Source organism: Bombina bombina, chromosome 7 (genome assembly GCF_027579735.1).
Source record: "Bombina bombina isolate aBomBom1 chromosome 7, aBomBom1.pri, whole genome shotgun sequence".
Classification (NCBI taxonomy): Eukaryota; Metazoa; Chordata; class Amphibia; order Anura; family Bombinatoridae; genus Bombina; species Bombina bombina.
Window position 1 is genome coordinate 153,732,088 of NC_069505.1, and position 22,945 is coordinate 153,755,032.

The window sequence follows — 22,945 nt, forward strand, 5'->3', positions numbered from 1 at the left end:
CAAGGTTGTTTCTGACAATGGAAGTAATTTGGTGGCGGCATTGAAATTGGGCAAGTTGACACATGTGCCGTGCATGGCACATGTGTGTAATCTAATTGTACAACCATTTGTCTATAAGTACCCAGGCTTACAGGACGTCCTGAAGTAGGCCAGGAAGGTGTGTGGCCATTTCAGGCTTTCCTACACGGCCATGGCGCACTTGTCCGATATCCAGCGTCGAAACAACCTGCCAGTGAGGCGCTTTATTTGCGACAGCCCGACACGGTGGAATTCAACACTCCTAATATTTTTTTTTTTAAATAATTTTTTTATTGAGGTTATGCTGGTAAATACAAAAGGTATAGAATACCTCACAACAAAAACAACAACAGCGTCAAATTTACAATAGTTATTCTTATACATGAAATAACAGCATGGCATTGTGCTAGGTATATATTAGGAACCTCTATTTTTTTTCTTTATTATATTCTTCACTTATTTCCTCAGTTAACACAAACGGCCACTTTTGGACCAGGAAAGGCAAATATAGTCTAGAGGAATAGTAGCATATGGAGTGGTCACTTATGGACCTGAATTTGTAATGGAAGGAGTAAATGAGCAACTGAAGTTTTTAGCTTCAAAAATATAAGGGGGGGGGAAATTCAGCGGGTAAGCACGGCTATTCAAATATGGGGGAGTGTGGAGGGGTGGAGCCTTAGAAAAGGGCGAGAGGAGGAATGTAATGGGACCTCTAAGATAGTTACTAGATAATTAGGGGTAAATCAAAGATTCAACATATAACATATAATGTTTGGTATCTAGGGGTACAAGGGCACATAAGAGAAGATATACAGTCAAGTGATTATTACCATATATGCAGGCTGTTGGCTGGAGGAGTCATAGATTATACTACTGAGGGGGGTCTATAACATAATAAATATGGGATGAGGTGAGGATTATACTAGCTTCATATTATATTTACATATACAAAATTGCCTATAAATGGATAGGTGTTAAATTCAATAACACTGGCAAATCTGCTGGCTAGGATTGTGAAATCAAGTATCTATGTCAATAGGGAGTTGTCTCCTAATCCACTGTTGCGTATTTATAGACGGAAAATTTTAACTTTCTAGAACAGGTTGGTAAACATAACTAAGGAGGAACAGGCATCTGTTAATACTGAGACCATACCTACCCATAACATAAAATAGTTGGTAATAGTAAGTAGTAATAACTAGTATGCTCATGTTACAAGTAACTTTACTAAAACTCTATGCATCACATTCTCATATTATTAACTAAAGGACAAACATAATATACCATGAGGAGCTCTGAGGGAGTGATTACAGTCATGGGACCTTCGGTTTGTCTATGCCTATTAGGAATGACCTATTGAGACTTATCTAGCCGTTATGTACTAACTCGTTCCTAATTGTCTATAGTGAGCCTCTATAAAGCATGAGCTATAATGTTGATCTAACCCTCAAACCATCGTGACAATATCTATAAGGTACATACTCACATGATAGAGTGAGGTAGCAGATGTCTCCATAGGAAATCGTTGATGAACAGTTACTAATATATAAGGCTTATAACAGAATGTGAGCATAGCAGACACAAATTCAATCATAGAATAGGTTGGCAACCATTAATAGCGCTAAAAACATAAAATAGTTAAACTAGAATATACAATTAGTAACGCAGAAGAAAAAACAAACAAACAAATGATAGTACATTACAGGATCGGTTCCCTGATATAAACAACTGTTGTCTGCACTGCTCTAGTAAGGTGTTACAAGCTTGACAGGTGTATATGTAAGGGACTACATGTAAGCATTTAGAACACAGGAGGGAGAACGATGCAACTATACCCAAACTTGACAACCCAGAGAAAGGGTAGATAGTATATTACATGTGCCCTAGTAATCAAGATGTGCGATATGCGTCAGATATATACAATTAACACTGGTTGCTTAACCTTGGTAAAATATGTAATGTTATAAACAGCTGCATCACACTACACCATCCCTCTCCTATAAGCTATGTTCCAGTTTGAGTACATATTAAACAAAAAACAACAAGGTCCCAGCACGGTAGCAGCAGTCCCCAATTGCTAACTTAGGGGTCACTACATTTAACTTTAAAGGATATATGTCGCTGAACAGTGAGGAGATGAGCGTATTATAAGCTGTGTGTGCAATGGGTCAGGGTGGTGTGGTAACCTGCTTGCATGCATATAAGACCAGATCACAGGGAGACATCAATTCCAACCAGGATTAAGCTGTACTTCACGATATAGTGTGGAGAGAACCAGCACCTCCTTTGTATAAGTAAAAGCTAAAAAGGCATGAACACAATATGGGGTCAAAAACTGATACTAATAAGATAGAGATTCTGTGTTATTTTTGCATTTTTAGCGCATTAGGAAGGGAGATAGTTAATATATGTAGTACCCCTGACCTAGGCCATGCAAATATAGCTCAAATCAGTAAGCAAACATATCGTAATAGAAAGAACTCTGGTATTGAGTACATTAAAGAGTATGTGCAATAAGGAAATTGGTAAATAGCGTAACAGGGTAAAGCCATACATCAGTATTTGAGGGGGTATGAGCAATTACAATCTTATTTAAACACATAACAATCGCCATCATGAAGGGCTGCCTTACGAAAGTTAATGCTAGAGTCACACAGAATACAGGTTAGGACTTTGGAATAATTAGCCTATTCCAATTCTTAGATGAAGCAACGTAGGAGCAAGTGTTCCAGGTAGGGGCATAGTGGAGGTAATTTTAAATACAAGTACTTGGGGTATATTGTCAAATCCACAATCTCCATCCGGCTGGAAAGGGCCCCATGACCCATCAGTATGAAAAATAGTGTCTTTCAAGTAAAACTCAAGTAATGGCTATCAAGTAGTTTAATTATTCTCAGTGCCCCGTTCTTCAGATCACAAGATCGTCATGCTGGGTAACATATCACTCAAAACATAGGTCAAATGTTAACAGGTCCCACATAACTTGCTAAATCACAAAGCATGCTCTGAAAGTCTACCGTACTGCCATTCATTACCCAATCCCTGTAGGAATATCTGCAAACCGGCTGTCAGCATAACAGAGACAGCAATCAAAGCCATGAAAAGGTGGGTACTGCAGAAAAGGCTCTCCGGAGTGTGTAGGCACTATCAAAAGCGGGTAGGCACCTGAATTCTGAGCCACTGTAAGATATACTGGTCGCAGGATCTTTGATATTAGCGGATTCTCAGTTGTCACTAAGTCCCCATAGAGAACGTCTTGCATCGACGAAAGGCAGACCTCATCTACCCACATCAGCGTTTGTTCGCATGCAGCTATATCGCTAAGTTCACTTTCCTTCAAGTAATCCAAATCTTCTGTGGTAAGAGCGGCCAAGGAATAGTCATACATCGGCGCTTGGATTAGTGGTGTTATCACCTCCTCTCGTTGCACAACACTAGGATTTGGAGGCTCCTGTGTACGAGCCTGGAACTCAGATACTGCTGCACCGGACATCTCCATGTTTTCCTGTCCGCTCCTAATTACAGATCTCAGACTGTGGAACTGGGACGACATTTGAAGATCCAGGTTCCGTAGCATAGCTCTCAGTTCAATATAGAGGTCCTCCATAGTGAGATGTTATGATTGACAGTACGTTACTGGTGAAGCAAGCAGGTAATAGTATGGGAAGTGAATCTTGCAAGATGGCGTTTCTCACCGCATGGCTTCCCTGAGCCGTGTGTGCGATACTTCAAGCTGCCGAGGCAATAAGATATATTTCTGTTTCTTGAGAGATGTTGAACAGATGCTAGAGATCTGTAGTAGAGTGGTGAAGGCATTTAACGCATTTTAGGGCTTATACTCGTAGGTTAATCCACATAGTTTAGTTCCAAAACCAGGAGCTGTATAGAGACACGTCTGATACCGACGGCAGTTGGCTCCGCCCCCCAACACTCCTAATATTTGACCGCCTGCTCCAACAAGAAAAAGCTGTTTATGAGTATTTGTATGACCGGGGTGCTAGGCCAGCCTCTGGGGAGCTGGGGATATTTTTTCCAAATTACTGGACGCTCATGCGCAATGCCTGTAGGCTCATGCGTCCTTTTGAGGAGGTGACAAACCTTGTCAGTCGCACCGAAGGCACCATCAGCGACATCATACCATTTGTTTTCTTCCTGGAGCGTGCCCTGCAAAGAGTGCTGGATCAGGCAGTAGATGAGCGTGAAGAGGAAGCAGGAGAGTTGTGGTGTCCATCACCCCCACAAACAGCCGAATCAGCATCGCTTGCTGGACCTGCGGCAACGCAGGAAGAGGATTGTGAGGAAGAGGAGTCAGAGGAGGAATGTGGCTTTGAGGAGGAGGAGGAGGAGGAAGACCGAGCACAACAGTCATCCCAGGGTGCTCGTTGTTGTCACCTCTCTGGTACCCGTGGTGTTGTACGTGGCTGTGGGGAAGAAGATACCATCAGTGAGATCAGTGAGGAGGAGGAACGTGACATGATTAGCTCAGCATCCAACCTTGTTCAAATGGGTTCTTTCATGCTGTCGTGCCTGTTGAGGGACCCTCGTATAAAAAAGCTGAAGGAGAACGACCTGTACTGGGTGTCCACGCTCCTCGACCCCCGGTATAAGCATAAAGTGCCTGAAATGTTACCAAGTTCCCGCAAGTCAGAAAGGATGGAGCATTTTCATAATAAATTAAAAACTATGCTTTACACAGCGTATAAGGGTGATGTCACAGCACCACGGGAATGTTACAGGGGAAGAGATGAAATTAATCCTCCTCTTCCTCCCACGACCACGGCAGCAAGGACCGGACGCTTTCCTGACGTCTTGTTGATGGAGGACATGCGTACCTTTTTAACTCCCATGCACCATCAGAGCCTTTCGGGATCCAGCCTTAGAGAAAGACTCAACCGACAGGTAGCAGATTACCTAGCTTTAACTGCGGATCTCGACACTCTCAGGAGAGATGGACCCCTTGACTACTGGGTGTGCAGGCTGGACTTGTGGCCTGAGCTATCCCAATTTGCAATGGAACTTCTGGCCTGCCCCGCTTCAAGTGTCCTGTCCGAAAGGACTTTCAGTGCAGCAGGAGGTTTTGTCACTGAGAAGAGAAGTCGCCTAGGTCAAAAAAGCCTTGACTATCTCACTTTTATAAAAATGAATGAGGGCTGGATCCCGAAGGGACTGACATTGGGCGATACATTTGAATAAAAAAGGCCTGATGATGATATGAGCTGGCTTGGGCTACAACTGGTACACAGGCTGGCCTTTTTTTTTGGTTATAAAGCCGGAGGACTTGCTTGACTTATCCGCCAACAACTAGTGTTCAAGCCACAAGCTTTTAGGGCACTTTTAAAAAATTTTACAAACATCAATTTTTCTGGCCGCTGCTTCAGCAGTTGCTACAACAATACCCAATTTTTTCAGTCATTTGTACATTCCTAATTTTTCTGGCCTCTGTCGGTACAAAAACTCAAATTAAAAAAATAAGGCACATAACAATAGTGATTAAACTGTTACGAATTGTACAACTTAGCATTAGCAAACCACTCATATCTGGTGGACCATTAAATTGAACGCAAAATGCCACAAATTTGAAGGAGGAGGACCGACCAAGCATCTTTATCCGTCTCTTGGTTGCTCTAAATTATCTCCGTGTTCCATCTATGCCATACCTGTACTCTATTGTGCAAAAGGGTGGCATATGTGGTGTTTCATGCTGTTGTGCCTGTTGCGGGTTGTTTCCCATGGTATAAAAAAGGCTGAAGAAGAACGACCTGTAATGGGTGGCTCATCAAATTTTTAGAAAACTGTTCCTGGTTCGTCTCAATTATCTCTGGGTTTCTAAAATGGATGCCATACCTGTACTCACTTGTGCAAAAGGATGGCATATTTGGTGGTGTTTCCTGCAGTAGTTTCTGTTGAGGGTGCTGGACCCTCTTATAAAAAAGCTGAAGGAGAATGACCTGGAGTGGGAGTTCAAGCATGGTTTTTCGGGGCTATTTCACTTTTCAAAAAAATTATCTGTGGGTTTCTAAAATCAATGCCGTACCAGTACTCTATTGTTCAAAAGGATGCCATATGTTCTCTTTCCTGCTGGTATTTTGTTTGAGGGTCCTGGACCCTCTTATAAAAAGGTCTAAGGAGAAAGAGGTGTACTGGGTGTCCACTCAATTTTTTTTCTATTTCACATTTGATCAAAATTATCTCTGGGTTTGTAAAATCAATGCTGTACCTGTACTCTATTGTTCAAAAGGATGCCATACGTCCTCTTTCCTACTGGTCTTTTTTTTGAGGTTCCTGGACCCTCTTATAAAAAGGCCGAAGGAGAAAGAAGTATACTGGGTGTCCATCGAATCATTTGTTTGATTCAAATTCCTGGTTGCAACAAATTATCTCCGGGTTTCTAAAATCAATGCCTTTCCTGTAATCTAATTTTCAAAAGGATGCCATATGTCCTCTTTCCTGCTGCTGGTTTTGTGTAGGGTCCTGTAGCCTCTGCTAAAAAAAGGCCTAAGAATAATTAAGTGTACTGGGTGTCTAATCAATCTTTTTTTAGATTTCACGGTTGCAACAAATTATCCCAGGGTTTCTAAAATCAATGCCTTTCCTGTAATCTATTAGTCACAAGGATGCCATATGTCCTCTTTCATGCTGTTGTTTCTGTTGAGGCTCCGGGAGCCTTTGATAAAAAAGGCCTAAGGATAAAGAAGTGTACTGGGTGTATAATCTATGTTTTTTTAGATTTCAAGGTTGCAACTAATGATCTCTGTGTTTCTAAAATCAATGCCTTTCATGTAATCTAATTTTCAAAAGGATGCCATATGTCCTCTTTCATGCTGCTGGTTTTGTGGAGGGTCCTGGAGCCTCTGCTAAAAAGGCCTAAGGATAAAGAAGTGTACTGGGTGTATAATCTATGTTTTCTTAGATTTCACGGTTGCAACTAATGATCTCTGTGTTTCTAAAATCAATGCCTTTCCTGTAATCGAATTTTCAAAAGGATGACATATGTCCTCTTTCCTGCTGCTGGTTTTGTGGAGGGTCCTGGAACCTCTGCTAAAAAAGACCTAAGGATAAATAAGTGTACTGGGTGTCTAATCAATCTTTTTTTAGATTTCACGGTTGCAACAAATTATCCCAGGGTTTCTAAAATCAATGCCTTTCCTGTAATCTATTAGTCACAAGGATGCCATATGTCCTCTTTCATAATGTTTTTTCTGTTGAGGCTCCGGGAGCCTCTTATAAAAAGGCCTAAGGATAGAGAAGTGTACTGGGTGTCCAATCAATGTTTTTTTCTATTTCCCGGGTCATATAAATGATCTCTGGGATTCTAAAATCAATGCCTTAACTGTAATCAATTGTTCACAAGGATGCCATGTGTCCTCTTTCATGCTGTTCTTTCAGTTGAGGCTCCGGGAGCCTCTTATAAAAAGGCCTAAGGATAAAGAAGTGTGCTGGGTATCCAATCAATGTTTTTTTTTTTCACAGTTGCAAAAAAATTATCTATGGCTTTGTAAAATCTATGCCTTACCTGTCATCTATTGTTCAAAAGGATGCCATATGTCCTCTTTCCTGCTGTTGTTTTTGTTGAGGGTCCAGAACACTATTCTAAAAAGGCCGAAGGAGAACGACCTGTACTGTACTTGGTGTCCAATCATGTTTTTGTTTTCAATTTCACAGTTCATAATAAATATCGCCGTGTAACTAAAATCAATGCCATACCTGTACTCTGTTGTTCAAAAGGATGGCATATGTGGTGTTTCATTCTGTTCTGGTTGTTGAGGGTCATGGCCGTGGGACAGCGTATAAAACGGCTGAAGGAGAACAACCTGTACATACTTGCTCCTCTTTTTAGGCAGGCCAGCTCTTTGCATACATGCCCACAGACTCTGTAACACATGCCTCTTTTAGGGAGAGGTGCAGCCATAATGCAGGGTCAGAACCTCTGCCTGCAACTGTTATACTCGATTTTGCGAAAGGAAGTAAGCTTACCATGGTTCCCTGCACGCACGTATTGTTGTTATATTTTGGTGAGGGTAATCATGATGGCCATGTAGACCACCACCACTGAGAGTCCTGGAAGTAACAGAGATGAGATGAGAGCTAAGAGCTAAGAATAGTAGAACTTGAAACAACAGAGTTAGCCATGGGTGTTAGTGCAAAACCTCTTGGCTTTTTTTTGGCTTTGGGTGCGGCTATTCATGCAGGCCATATAGAGCTGCCACCATTTGGTGTCGTATCAGCTATTAAACTAATAAGAACAGTACTACCAAAATACAGCCAATGAAGGGCCTTAGGAAGACTGAGCCAAGGTTGGATTGTAGTATTTGGTTAGGCTAATCATGATGGCCATGTAGACCACCACTGAGAGTCCTGGAAGTAACAGGGATGATGAGATGAAAGTGCTAAGAATAGTACTACTTGAAACAACAGAGTTAGCCATGGGTGTTAATCCAAGACCGCTTGGATTTATTTTTGTATTGGGTGCGGCTAATCATGCAGGCCATATAGAGTTGCCACGATTCGGTGTTGTATCAGCTATAAAAATAATAAGAACTGTACTATCAAAATACAGCCAATGAAGGGCCTATGAAGACTGAGCAAAGGTTGGATTGTAGTATTTTGTTCGGCTAATCATGATGGCCATGTAGACCACCCATAACAGGGATGAAAGTGCTAAGAATAGTACTAATTGAAACAACCGAGTTAGCCATGGGTGTTAGTCTAAAACCACTCGGCTTTTTTTTGGGTTTGGGTGCAGCTAATCATGAAGGCCAGATAGACCTGCCACCATTTGGTGTTGTAACAGGTATTAAACTGCAAAGAACAGTACTACTTAACACAACCTACTTACCATGGGTCCCAGAGCATATGTTTGGTTATTATATTTTGTAAGGGTAATCATGCAAGCCATATAGACCTCCACCGATAGGGTGAGTATGAGTAACAGCTATTAAAATGCAAAGGACATTACTAATTAACACAACATAGTTACCATGGGTCGCAGACCAAGAGCAGATGTCTTATTATTATATTTTGTATGGGTAATCATTCAGGCCATATAGACCTCACCAAATAGGGGGAGTTATAGAGATTAAAGTGCTAAGAATGGTAGTACTTAAAACACAAACTAGTTAAAATAGGTACCAGACCGCATGTCTTATTATTATATTTTTTTCAGAGTAATCAGGCAGGCCATATAGAACACCCCCGATAGGGGGGGGGGGGGGACAGGGATTAAAGTGCTACGAAAAGTACTAATTAACACAAGCTAGTTGGGTCCAAGAACGCATGTTTAATTATTAGACTTTATTAGGGTAATTATATATCTAACAAATCTATCTATTTCTCTTCTATCGATTCTATCTAACTATCAATCTATGTATATCTATCTATCCTATCTATCAATCTATCTTCTGTCCGGGATGTTTTGAGACAGCCACTTTGGGAATGTTAGTTGATTTAGGCCCATTATGGCTTAAAAGCAGACTCTGCATAAATTATGTAATTTTCCATGGGAGTTTTGCCAGGGATCCCCCTCCAGCATGCGACAGTCCAGGTGTTAGTACCCTTGAAACAACTTTTCCATCACTATTGTGGCCAGAAAGAGTCCTTGTAGGTTTTAAAGTTTGCCTGCCTATTGAATTCAATGGCGGTTCACGGAAGTTCGAGTCCGCCGTTCGCGAACCGAAAATTTTAGGCTTGCGACATCACTATTGCAGATACCATACCAAATAATAAAAGGGAAAAATACATTTGCTTTCATAACACAGCTCCAATAAGCGCCATGATAGGTAGAAAATATACCATCAATATAACTATAATCGTGCTACTCCCTAAACAAATATTTCTTTGTATAATTAATATAAATTTCTAGCTGAGATGTGTCCTCACTATGTTCCACAAGGGTGAAGGGTCTAAAATATTCTGATATATTGCAGCATTTTCTTTAAACTATAAAGGTGCACACATATTTTCTATACTTAGTAGGCCATTCAATAGATTACAATACTTCAAGGTTTAGGGTTACACTTATCTAAAGGTTACTTTGTTTAAGTACATAAACTACAATGTTGTACTAATACAAATAAGGCATACTTTTCTGCAAACAAAACTATATGACTTCTTATAACTAATATGATCAACAAAAAATAACACAAATACAAGCAAATACAAAACAAGCAATATAAGTAAACAAGTTAAAACAATACTCCCCTAATTTAATTGTGTTTACCTCTGTAACAGCATAACAGGTCCTCAATATCAACAGGCAAGGCATAGTCCAGAGGATAGTCTTTATGTTTTTAAGAGACACATCATAGGAAATAGTTATAGATTACCCAGAGTCCAGTTCTGGGTCTGGTACCAGCATGCAAAGCGAAGAATGGATCCAAAGATGTTCAGCAACTTTTACTGCAGTATGGTGGTTAAAACAAGCTTGACAAAAGGTCTTTTATCTTCATTGTTTCTCTTTAAAAAGCTTTACTTGCATTCACTCTTCAATCTTTAATGGAATTTTATCTGTACAGATTTTACCTAAATATGAAAAACTCAAAAATAATTCAGTTAGTTTTTTTAATCTCTGGATACAGTTCTGTTAGAGAGAGGCACAGATCAACAGGCTGCTCTGATTCATTTGCCATGCCAAGGTGATGCTTAGCAAATGCACCACATAACATGAATATTACAGCCCTATGAGAAAGACACAATAAATCACAGACTCTGTAAGCCCCATGATGAAGGCAAATGGAGGGTCACATTCGTTACCTTAATAATCCTGCAGGGCAGCCCAGTCATAAAACTCTTCTCAGTAAGAAGATAAGGTGGCTGCTAGTTTTACCATCCCTGCTGGAATGCAGGATTAATTGACAGAAGTAGTTCCAGGCTAACAGATCAACCTTTTAGAGATGTGCTGCACATATCACACATTGCTTACACAGGCTGCTCTGCTCAGATTTATTTGCCATGCCGAGGTTACTATTAGCTCTGTTTTACAGTGTGTTCTTCAAAACAGATCTAATAGTCACCTTGGCATGGCAAATAAATCTATCTGAGCAGAGCAGCCTGTGTAAGCAATGTGTGATCTGTGGCTGTGCAGAACCTCTCTTACAGGTTGAACTTTTAGCAGTGCACGTCCTGTATGGTAAGGTCACTGGGAGACTGTCACTGTACCTGCCGGACTGTCACAGACACACTGAGTCACTCACCTGACAGCTGAGCCATCTGACTCTGTCCTGAGCCACCCCACGCACCGCTCCTACTCCTGAGACCTGAGGACACCCAGGGCCAGACAGCTGAGCTACTACTAGGCTTGCAGGGACTTCACTGAGAGCATGACACACGTGACACCTGACCAGACTACGCTCAATCCGTGCCTGACAAATACCCGCCCGACAGTAGTCAGCCCAGAATCAGACATGCTCATGTCTGATTGGTTGAGACGGGGCGGACAGGGCTGAGGGCTCCCGAGGCTTGAAGAGACAAGCCTCTGGTGGGAGCAGTATGGGCCGCAAAAGAGACTGCATTAGATCTTATTCGCCACTGGGTGGCAGTCTCTAGCGGCCCATAGACCAAATACATTCATATTGCGCAATGGAAGGGTAGCTGGCTGGCCTCTTCTTGCGCAATATGAATCTAATTACTTATATTACTTTTTTTTTAACATATTAGTAAATACAGTACACACTGACTACTGAATTTGGTGAAGGGGGTGGGGGGTAGGGGGGTTATCTTTTTAATTAAACATTGGGGAATTTTTTTTTATTTTTTTTATTTTTTATTTAAAAAGGCTGCCTCACCTGCCTCTTATTAGTGCACGTCACTGATAACAACCATCTATACCCTGGTTCTGCAAATTCTACCATGCACAATGCTATGAGATCATACTAATGATGCAATCAATTCAGATGATCAATAAACTCCAGTTGCATATATACAAATAAAATCCCGAACCATAAATTGACAAAGGAATACATAAACACCTAGCTACCCTATTTTGGGAAAGATCAGATAATAATGGTACAACCACTGTTCTATATAGCCCCTACTCGCATGTACAGTGCAAATCCACTGTTAAATAAATCATGTGTGGCACAAATAATCTGTGAAAAGCTCTAGAATCCAGTCTATACTTTTACATAACCAAGATGTTACTAAATACACAATTATTTGATTTAACGTTTCTATAATTTGATATTCAACATTTTGCAGCTCTCTAGATAAATATAACAATTGTATACAACAAAATGAGCTTTCTAAAAAGAATAATAATAATAATTTACACTAATAGATTAAAAGGATAGTTGTCCTTAGTTATAATAAAAATGTATACTGACATCCATTGGATAGCCTAAGCAAACACAGCCAGCATAAAAAACACACTCACAGTGGGGTGCAGGCTAGTTAAAAGGACATTTTACCCAAATTAAAAAATATCTTTAATTGAAACTGCTGATACAGTTACATATACCAGTGTTAGGCTTACAGATTTTATATCAGTTTGCCTGTATCCCTTTAAATATTTTCTCTCCTCTTTTTTTTCCCCCACTAGTCTAACAGATCGCAACACAAAGGTTGCAGGAAATTTAGCAGTTCAGTTTGCATTACAAAGGGAATTGATTTACACTGCGCAACTGTCTGCTATCTAAACGGCAGATTTAAAAAATATATATCTTGCAACTTTTTAATACAGTGTTATTGCTGCTCATGAACTCCTTTCCCATGAGTGAACTAGTCCTTTAAGTAATAAAATTACAATTTTCCATTGCTCTGTCTAAGCCCTCAGCTCCGATTTTACAGATAAATATAACATAAGGAACACAATAAGATATGCTTATTATCCGAAATTCAAACCATTGCAATCAACTGTGTTTTGACAGCACAAAACTAGCTACTTCATATATACAAATAAACTTGCAAATGCAATTTCTCCTATATTTTATACTATTCAGCTGGTATCACAAGTCATTGAAAATACATTAATATAAAAACTATGTTAGAGTGTACTGTCCCTTTAAGGACTAACCATTTATCATGTAAATTACATATGTATACCCTAGCCATGATTAGGAAACTTGTATTATTTACCATAAAAATTCTACTTCTTTACTGTATCATGACCTGCATATTTAAATGAGAGCCATCACCGCATAAATAATACCCATTTATATTAAAATTTCTACTTGCAAAAGAAACAGACCCAAATACTTTTAGATAAATTTAATGATACACAGCCTATAACCTTATATAACTCCTTGCACAAATCTTGCAAATACAACATACTTGAATCAACCTGTTAATTATTTTTTTTTCATTTACCAGAACGTGACCGAAAGTCACACAATCCTCGGCACATTCACAAATCCCTTAATTAGTTCACTTGCAAAAACAATATATTGATATGCCGCAACAGGTGGACAGTGTTTTATTTTCATACAACAAATATCACTTAAAACTAAAAATTGCAATTAATAACACACATAATTAAGAACATGCTGATGACTTTAAAATAAAGTTATAACAATAACACTACAAAATACCGCATTACAACGTCTGCTTTCTTAGCTAGCCTAAATAATTACCATACAGAAAGAAAAATGCACCAAGGTAATTTTTACAGCGATACACACACACAAGCTCATATCATATTGCATACCAGAAATTCACTCCCAACAGTTATTCTTACTGCTTAAAGGGACAGTATATATATATATATATATATATATATATAGTAGTGTCTATTACATGCAGTTATATGAAAATTGGTGTATACTGTCCCTTTAAGCACGAATTCTCCCAGTTACAAATCAGCCTGCTCCTCCCCTAGCTAGTCATGTTTTGATGAGCTATCTACAGGAGGAAGAGCTCCCGCCCACCAGCTACTAGTTCTTTCAGTTCAGTTCAGTGTGTCAGTAGAGATGGGAAGTCTGATTCATCTTGATGAATCAGTTCATTTTGGACGGTTCGTTTAACTGAACCAGTTCATGAACCAATTAATCAGTTCACTTGTTGGGCATGTGATGCATGAGCGACGAGCCTTAGATTCTCCTATTACGGATGCTCCAATACAACATTACATTTATTTCTTACCCATATCATATGGGTAACCAGTCATTTGTTGTATATGAAAAACCAAGGCAAATACATACAACAAGGTGCATAGAACAGAGTATGCTGCTAGGGGAGGAGCAGGCTGATCTGCAAGGGGAAAAATTAATGCTTAATGGGACAGTTTACACCAATTTTCATATAACTGCATGTAATAGACACTACTATAAAGACGAATATGCACAGATACTGATCTAAAAATCAGCTCAAAATTTCGCATTGTTAAGGAAATTAGCTGGAACACCCAGTGAAAGGAGCTGGGTGCAGATACCCCCCCTTCCCTGCATATGAAAAGACAGATTAGGCAAACAGGAGCCAGCATTGGTCTATAAATGCACGTATACATCTGACACTTTGAGGCTTGGGTAGGAGTCTTAAACTAGTACAATGTTAATAAAAATAAGCAAAACTATACATTGTTACAAAAAACTCCCAGGTGGATTGTATAAATGGATCATCTGCAAAACAGTTATGCAAAGAAAAATGTAGTGCATAATGTCCCTTCAAGGTGGAATAGCATGATTATAACTATTTATAAATCATGCACGATTTAGCTAAATCATGAGCATGATTTGACTAAATCATGAGCACGATTTGGCTAAATCGTGATCACAATTTAGCAAAATGAGCGCACAATTTATAAAAAAATCTAGTGTAACACATCTGGGGCTCCGTATCTTGTAAACATCTCTAAAATTAGACACTTCCTTACACAAGACACAACTAAAATTTTAATCCGCTCTCTCATTCTTTCCCGCCTTGATTACTGCAACTCTGTCCTCTCTGGTCTCCCCACTTGCTGCCTAGCTCCTTTACAATCAAATATAACGATTATCCATATACCAATGCTCAATAGTGTTGTAACGTTATGAAACTTTCACCGCACCAATATTATTTACAACCATATATCAAACCAAATTACGCTAAACACTGCACACAGGAAGCTGTACTATTGTGATAAAGGATTTTCATATAAGTATCTAGCAAAACTTCTATCTTTGTTATCATCATTATGTTTTGTTACGCACTGGATTATTATGGATCCCAAAATAAAAGCCTTTTTAAATGGTGCTAGAATATTGGACAATTCCTGTTGATTACATTACCAATTTAAATAGTATCTATGTGTGATCTGTCCCAATCATATAAGCATAATATTAAGTCTGAATCCTAATCAGATTGGATTCGTTATTCCACATATATTAAATAATAATGGGCATGAATATACATACACATACATACATGCTGGTAAAAATCTTTAAAACACCATGTCCAAAACTCTAGGATTAAAAGCTAAAGAAATCCCCATATAATTCTAAAAAATATATTCTAGAAGTTTGTTAATACACAATGGACAAAAAAATGTCCTATCACTGCAAAAAAACTTATATTACAGATATGGGGCTATCATTAGATTTATTAGGATTTCTATGGATATGATCCAATGTATAACTCTCCATGTGTAGCGATACTGATTAGTATAAAAGGTAAGTCTTAAGCTTAACCCTCACTAATAATGTGTCTACCTTATAAATCACATATTATCTGCTTAAAAATGTACAAGTGACGCAATGGTATTCAATCTGTGGTTATAATATAGGTTTTCAATTCCACTGTTAACAGCATCAATATAATACTTAGTAAATCGATGATTTTGAATCCAACAGTAAATACCTTTTTAATAATTGTTAAATATTAAATTATACCATAGACCATAAATTTAATATTTAACAATTATTAAAAAGGTATTTACCGTTGGATTCAAAATCATCGATTTACTAAGTATTATATTGATGCTGTTAATAGTGGAATTGAAAACCTATATTATAACCACAGATTGAATACCATTGCGTCACTTGTACATTTTTAAGCAGATAATATGTGATTTATAAGGTAGACACATTATTAGTGAGGGTTAAGCTTAAGACTTACCTTTTACACTAATCAGTATCGCTACACATGGAGAGTTATACATTGGATCATATCCATAGAAATCCTAATAAATCTAATGATAGCCCCATATCTGTAATATAAGTTTTTTTGCACTGATAGGACATTTTTTTGTCCATTGTGTATTAACAAACTTCTAGCATATATTTTTTAGAATTATATGGGGATTTCTTTAGCTTTTTATCCTAGAGTTTTGGACATGGTGTTTTAAAGATTTTTACCAGCATGTATGTATGTGTATGTATATTCATGCCCATTATTATTTAATATATGTGGAATAACGAATCCAATCTGATTAGGATTCAGACTTAATATTATGCTTACATGATTGGGACAGATCACACATAGATACTATTTAAAGTGGTAATGTAATCAACAGGAATTGTCCAATATTCTAGCACCATTTAAAAAGGCTTTTATTTTGGGATCCATAATAATCCAGTGCATAACAAAACATAATGATGATAACAAAGATAGAAGTTTTGCTAGATACTTATGTGAAAATCCTTTATCACAATAGTACAGCTTCCTGTGTGCAGTGTTTAGCGTAATTTGGTTTGATATATGGTTGTAAATAATATTGGTGCGGTGAAAGTTTCATAACGTTACAACACTATTGAGCATTGGTATATGGATAATCGTTATATTTGAACCGATCGAGTGCAATTTCTCATAACTTTATGGTATCCACGTTTTGAAGAGTCCACGATTGAATAGGATATTTATCCGTCCAATTGATAGATATATATTTTAGCATAGCAGTTGTCATACAAGTGATTCTCTCTATATGCTATCTGTGGATTAATGCACATGCGCGACACATCAATTGCACTTTTCAGCCACATAGCCCAATCCGGTTAGTAGGCGTCTTCCACCCAGCGTAACCATTGGATACTAAGTAGGCGTTTTCCTGGAAACTCACGCAATTGGCTAACTTTCGGTTTGAGAATTTGTATAAAAGTCCGCGCACCCGGCAGCCTCGGGTTTACTAACTGTCAGTAAAAATATAGCATTGAGAAAGGCTAGGTCATAGCCGAAACGCGTTTGCTCTTAATATTTTGAATCTTGCCATTCAGTCACTTCAGCCACCTGATGACAACGTTTCCTGATATGGGCAAGGAAACAGAGAAGTGACTGTTGGCTTGTTTTTAGTTTCTTTGATATTTGGTAGTGGTTTGTGTTTAACAGTAGGGGTTGTTACCCCATGTCTTTTAAATAATTAATTAAAGTATAGTTTTTTAACTAACTTCATACCCATATAAGTAAGTATGAGTGCTATAATAGCCCCGATCTTTCTCTTCTTTTTCTTTGATAACTAACGGTTTCTAAGGGGTAGCACCGGAATCCACGGATTCTTTTTCTTACTAAATATTAGTGTAGTGCCAGTTTATCCCAATCCCAATAGCTTCTTTACAATCCATAATGAATGCCTCTGCCAGACTCATCTTCATTACACGTCACTCTTCATCTGCTGCGCCTCTCTGCCAATCCCTTCACTGGCTTCTTCTTGCCTCTAGGATCAAACACAAAACTCTCACTCTTACATACAAAGCTCTCAACTGCACTGCTCCCCCCTACATCTCAGACCTTATCTCCAGATACTCTCCCTCCCTTCCCCTTCGCTCTACTCATGACCTCCTACTATCCTCCTCTCTTGTCACCTCATCACATTCCCGTTTACAAGACTTCTCCAGACTGGCTCTCATCTTGTGGAACTCTCTGCCTCACTCCACAAGACTCTCTTCTAGTTTTAAAAGATTCAAGTGCTCGCTAAAGACTCTACTGTTCAGGGACGCATACAACCTACGCTAACCTTTCCTAATACCAGTTCCTCTCCTCCACTGCAATCCCCTGAACCCTCTTAGCATGTAAGCCTAAAAGTCCAGCTGTTTGTAGATCACCTTCTTAAGAGCTGACTACAACAGTGCAACTCTTGTCAGGGCCCTCTACCCATTAATTGTTTTGTTGTACTCCCCCTTTGTTTATAGGGCTGCGGAATCTTTTGGCGCTCTACAAATAACCAATAATAATAAAAAATAATAAATAAGATCTTGGTAACATCAGAATGTGGTTATCTCTTATTAACTGTTCTATTAAAATCCTGCTTTCTCCTAATTAGCAATCAACCTGCAATCAACCTAACCTATATAAAATCCATCATCTTTACTTGTCACAAAATATGTTGAGAAAAATTCTTAATGATATTATCCATATAATCACTTGTATTAAAGGTTTTAATATTAAATATTTATAAAACGTATTAGCTTATGTATTCAGGTATGCATGTGTAAAAACTTGAATATCATTTGTTTAATAAACAATATGTAGGCATTGACAAGTATTGCTTCCTAAGTATATAATAGTTCATATAAGAGTTGTATGTTCTAACTGTAGGAGTAATGTTTAAAAAGTTTAGTTTATTAATGTTAATCCTTGTTTCATTGGTGCAAAAAACACATTGATTTTACAATATTTTGGCATAAGGAATACACAATAACACAATCATATATATAAAAGCTAGAATAACTTCCATGCCTGTTCATTTCTATGCAACTCAGGGTATGCATTCTTTTAGCACACTATCGTCTAGATTAGGAGTTTTGTCAGTAAGGCTGTGCAGTGCTAGCGAGCAGTTTTCCTTCACCGCTCACTTACAGTAATGCTGGTATTACGGTTTTTAGAAACTCGGCGTTAGCCACAAAAAAGTGAGCGTAGAGCAAAATTTAGCTCGAACATCCAGCACTGCTTACGTTAGCGGTGAGCAGGTAAAACGTGCTCGTGCACAATTTCCCCATAGGAATCAATGGGGGAGAGCCGGCTGAAAAAAAAACCTAACACCTGCAAATTGATTCCTATGGGGAAATAAAAGTTATGTCTACACCTAACACCCTAACATGAACCCCGAGTCTAAACACCCCTAATCTTACACTTATTAACCCCTAATCGTCCTCCCCCGACATCGCCGACACCTGCATTATATTATTAACCCCTAATCTGCCGCTCCGGACACCGCCGCCACCTACATTATACTTATGATTATAAACCCCTAATCTGCTGCCCCCAACATCGTCAAGCCCTACATTATATTTATTAACCCCTAATCTGCCACCCCCAATGTCGCCGCCACTATATTAAATTTATTAACCTCTAAATCTAAGTCTAACCCTAACACCCCCCCTAATTTAAATATAATTTAAATAAATCAAAATAAAATAACTATCATTAACTAAATTATTCCTATTTAAAACTAAATACCTATAAAATAAACCCTAAGACAGCTACAATATAACTAATTGTTACATTGTAGCTATCTTAGTTTTTTTTTTTGTTATTTTACAGGCAACTTTGTATTTTTTTTAACTAGGTACAATAGGTATTAAATAGTTATTAACTATTTAATAGCTACCTAGTTAAAATAAATTAAAATTTACCTGTAAAATTAAATCCTACCCTAAGTTACAATTACACCTAACACTACACTATATTAAATTAATTACCTAAACTAACTACAATTAAATACAATTGTAAAAATGTTTCTAAAGTACGAAAAAAACCCCCACTAAATTACAGAAAATAATAAAATAATTACAAGTTTTTAAAACTAATTACACCTAATCTAATCCCCCTAATAAAATAAAAAAGACCCCCAAAATAATAAAAAGCCCTACCCTATACTAAATTACAAATAGCCCTTAAAAGGGCCTTTTGCGGGCATTGCCCCAAAGTAATCAGCTCTATTACCTGTAATAAAAAATACAAAACCCCCACAACATTAAAACCCACCACCCACACAACCAACTAGAATATAATCTTCTATCTTCATCCAATCGGCACGGAGCGGGTCCATCTTCAAGACATCAGATGCGGAGCATCCTCTTCCAATGAAGTCCAACTGAAGAATGAAGGTTCCTTTAAATGACGTCATCCAAGATGGCGTCCCTTGAATTCCGATTGGGTGATAGAATTCTATCAGCCAATCGGAATTAAGGTATAAAAAATCCTATTGGCTGATCCAATCAGCCAATAGGATTGAAGTTCAATCCTATTGGGTGATCCAATCAGCCAGTAGGATTGAAGTTCAATCCAGCCAATAGGATTTTTTCAACCTTAATTCTGATTGGCTGATAGAATTCTATCAGCCAATCGGAATTCAAGGGACGCCATCTTGGATGACGTCATTTAAAGGAACCTTTATTCTTCAGTTGGACTTCGTTGGAAGAGGATGCTCCGCGTCGGATGTCTTGAAGATGGAGCCGCTCCACGCCGGATGGATGAAGATAGAAGATGCCGTCTGGATGAATACTTAAGGGGGTATTGGGTGGGTTTTATAGTAGGGTTGGGTGTGTGGGTGGTGGGTTTTAATGTTGGGGGGGTATTGTACTTTTTTATAGGTAATAGAGCTGATTACTTTGGGGCAATGCCCCGCAAAAGGCCCTTTTAAGGGATATTTGTAATTTAGTATAGGGTAGGGCTTTTTATTATTTTGGGGGACTTTTTTATTTTATTAGGGGGATTAGATTAGGTGTAATTAGTTTAAAAAAGTTGTAATTATTTTTTTATTTTCTGTAATTTAGTGCTTGTTCGTTTTTTCGTAATTTAGATAATTTTTTTCAATTGTATTTAATTGTAGTTAGTTTAGGTAATTAATTTAATTATAGTGTAGTATTAGGTGTAATTGTAACTTAGGTTAGGATTTATTTTACAGGTAAATTTGAATTTATTTTAACTAGGTAGCTATTAAATAGTTAATAACTATTTAATAACTATTGTACCTAGTTAAAATAAATACAAAGTTGCCTGTAAAATAAAAATAAACCGTAAGCTAGATACAATGTAAAAAAATTAAAATATAAATATCAGATGCGCCCTCTAAATTAGCTATAAAAATATTGCCAGTGTTAAAGTAATGTACACTGCAATTTTGCGATGTCTGTGTGATGCTTCAAAAAATTGCTATAATGTGTATCAAAATATTAAATTCTATTAAATATCGTAACAATCTATAAAATGTTACTTTAAATTAATAGATGTGGATAAATAATATATTCATAATATGACCATCTCATATACTATTTTAACAAAGATAGTCCACACTCTAGGAGATATTTCACAGATCTCCAGGCAGCAAACTCATTCCAGATCGATGTTGGCAGTCGTAGGTTCTGTTAAAAAGAAAAAGAGAAGAGGCGCCAAATGGTGTGTATCGTTTGAACTACAGAAGGCCAAGCCCCCAAATGAATCTTACTTACAAGATTTCCAGCACTTGAGAAGTGCCACATATGCCTTCTGAACTATTTGCAGCCGTCCAGCTAGCTGAATTGAGGCCAATGTTGCTTCAGTATTAAGCTGTGCAAGACAAAATCACAAAAGTGCCACAATAGTCAGTGAGAACACTAACAAATGCGCAAATATTGAAATGTACTCACGAGATGTAGGGCACTTGAGAAGTGCCACAAAGACCTTCTGGGCACTTATCAGCTGTCCAGATCACTGTGTTCACAGGTAATCCTCTGGGCTAAAGCGTTAGATTCACAATGGCTCCAAAAAGCAATTTGGGATTCAACATCCAATCACTAAAAATGTCAATGCATAATTGGCAGAAAATAAAATACCAAAAAATGCCGTGCTACTAGTAAAATATAAAATGTTTATTAAAAACAATTTTCACAACGCGTTTCCCGGTTGCTAAGACCGTTTCCTCAGGTGTGTATTAAGATACTAAGTAGCACAATTTTATAGTCTATGTCGGTGTCTACCCCGACACAGAGCGCATGCGCGAGCAACTTCTGGCCCGTATAACCAATCGGCATAGTTCGAAAAACCGGCTAAGTGTTGATAGGTCACTAGACTGGAGGCTTGGTTTGTCCAGCCTTAATTATTAGCCAATTGGCCGATGTTATATTTAAATCCAATGTCGGAACTATTTATAACCACTTATGGGGTTTATAAAATATATATAAATATATACTTTATAAATGTGAATGTCCCTAGTGATAATATTTATGTATTACCCATATTAAAATGACATTCCAATTATTTATGATGTTTTTCGATATTGCAGTGATAGGATATCGGATAGTTGCACATGCATTTACAAAAGTTAACAAAATAGACGTACAGTGTCCTAAATGACCTAAGTATATACAATACTAAATACATAAACTAATATGATAAATTATAAAAAATAAAAATACATATTAAAAAAAAATATATATATATATATATATATATATATATATATATTGAATCCCACATTGACATTCAAGAAGATATACCACATAACTAGAGTCACAAGTAAATCTGGAATTTATCTCAAATTCTTCTTTTGTAGAAAAAGATTGAAATTTTAACCTACTTCCTGATGTATAACTACAAAGGCCACAATTTGGTCGATTGCATCTAAAAAAGCCCCTTTTTCCAATGGGCCAATTTTCCCTATTTGTTCTCATATTTTTCCCTTTAGTGTATTTATTCATTACTACCTTGCTAGGGGCTAATTTATTTTTTAGAGTCAGAGCTCTCTTAAAAGTGCATATGGGAACCTCATCCAGAATATTTTTGAGAATGCAATCATTGCGTAAAATATACCAGTGTTTTCGTAAAATATGTTTGATCTTGTTATGGTTGCTAGTGAATTTAGTTATAAATCTCAAATTATTTGGTTTAGAGCCTATATTACATTTTTCTACATCTCCAATATTATTAATGTTTTTATTTTTATTTTTAAAGAACTCCTCTCTGTCTTTAGTTCTAGCTTTTCTATAACCTTCTTCTACCAGATCCCTAGGGTACCCTTTTTCTAAAAATCTGGACCTTAGAATATCAGCCTGATCATCAAAAGTATTTAAAGATGTACAATTCCTGCGTACCCTAGAAAATTGATTATAGG